Genomic DNA, 1,834 nt, shown 5'->3' with positions numbered 1-1,834 from the left:
AGGATGTGAGCAAGGGATAAACTAAGAGATAGATGAGACAGAGGTATATTGAGTAGGTAGGTATTAGAGCAAATCATGTAGGTTTGGTTGCAGTAGGAGAGCTGGTTACCTTAGAAATGCAAACCTCCTCCACAGAGACGTCTATCTCTTCTCATCTCACCTTTCATTCCCCAACAGTGATAACCTTACTGGTCCTCTCAAGCTCACCTTCTACATGGTCCCCTCTCTCAGCCTTCTTGTCTCCAACCCCTAGTTCATGCTGTCCTCTGTTCCCCAAATCTGGAACGCCCTTGTCATCTAAATGTATCTGTTCTCAGCCCGCCCATTCTCAAAGACCCCTGAAATCCTGCCTCCTCCAGCAAGTCTTCCCCAGTTGATTCCCAATACCTATCATCCCAGTAGTCCCCATTAAAATCTATATATTTATACCAATCATCAGCACTCAAACACATATATGCGTGCACACACACACACACACACGCAGTTGTATACACAAACATATATGTGTGGGTATATCCAATAATTCATTCTGATATATTTTCATTTTGATTCCGACATATTTGTTTTACTCATCTGATCTATGTTCTTGCTACTACCACTCCCGCTATGTATAAATATCAGTATGTCCTTCTCTTTTGCTTCTGCTGTACTTTCCCAAGTGTTTAGTGCTGTGCATTGGACTCAGTAGGCAATCAGTCAAAACCATTATTACTACTACTACTACTACTACTTCTGCTACTACTACTACTATTACTACTACTACTACTACTACTACTACTACTACTACTACTACTACTACTACTAGCAGTTGTGATTTTGTCTTGTCTTTTGCTGTCGAGTTGCCTCTGGCCCATAGCAATGCCATGGACACATCTGTCTCAGAACACCCCAACTCCACCTGCAATCGTTCTAAAGTGTATCCATAGAGTTTTCTTGGTAAAAATAAGGAAGTAGTCATTTACCATTGCCTCCTTCTGTGCAGTAAACCTGACTATCCACCTTGCCTCTCATTTTTTAAAAATGGCATTTATTAAGTGCTTACTATGTGCAAAGCACTGTTCTTAGTGCTGGGGAGGTTACAAGGTGATCAGGTTGTCCCACAGGGGGCTCACAGTCTTAATCCCCATTTTACAGATGAGGTAACTGAGGCACAGAGAAATTAAGTGACTTGCCCAAAGTCACACAGCTGGCAATTGGCAGAGTCCGGATTTAAACCCAGGACCTCTGACTCCAAAGCCCGTGCTCTCTCCCACGTCCTGCTGCCCAGCATAGGTGGGTTTTGACTTGTAGCAGATTGCCTTCCACTCACTAGCCACTGCCCAAACTAGGAATGGAATGGATATACCTCTGCTTGACTATCCCTCCTGTAGCCAAGACTCGAAGAGTACTGGAAACTCTCCAGATGTGATCCTGAGAGGGAGCAGTTGTGATAGCAGTATTAATATCATGTGATGGCTTGGGATGGATTGTCTTGGGAGGTATCAATCAATCAATCATATATATTGAGTGCTAACTCTGGGCAGAGCACTACTAAGCAGCGTGGCTCAGTGGAAAAGAGCACGGGCTTTGGAGTCAGAGGTCAGGAGTTCAAATCCTGGCTCCACTAATTGTCAGCTGTGTGACTTTGGGCAAGTCACTTAACTTCTCTGTGCCTCAGTTACCTCATCTGTAAAATGGGGATTAAGACTGTGAGCCCCCCGTGGGACAACCTGATCACCTTGCAACCTCCCCAGCACTTAGAATGGTGCTTTGCATATAGTAAGCACTTAATCAATGCCATTATTACTAAGCGCTTGGGATATTGAAATATAAAAGTTTATAGACACCTTCCCTA

The 1,834-nt window shown here is 43.7% G+C and overlaps 1 non-coding gene across 1 annotated transcript; it reads right to left on the bottom strand.

Annotated features, from left to right (window-relative positions):
* Window positions 1–1,282: 1,282 nt before the first annotated feature.
* Window positions 1,283–1,420, bottom strand: LOC119936112. Its single transcript, XR_005453646.1, has one exon. It is a non-coding gene; the product is annotated as a small nucleolar RNA SNORA7 (small nucleolar RNA).
* Between the last annotated feature and the right edge of the window lie 414 nt (window positions 1,421–1,834).

Source organism: Tachyglossus aculeatus, chromosome 1 (assembly GCF_015852505.1).
Source record: "Tachyglossus aculeatus isolate mTacAcu1 chromosome 1, mTacAcu1.pri, whole genome shotgun sequence".
Lineage (NCBI taxonomy): Eukaryota > Metazoa > Chordata > Mammalia > Monotremata > Tachyglossidae > Tachyglossus > Tachyglossus aculeatus.
Note: the sequence above shows the minus strand (reverse complement) of the source record. Positions and strands in the feature narration are given on the sequence as shown.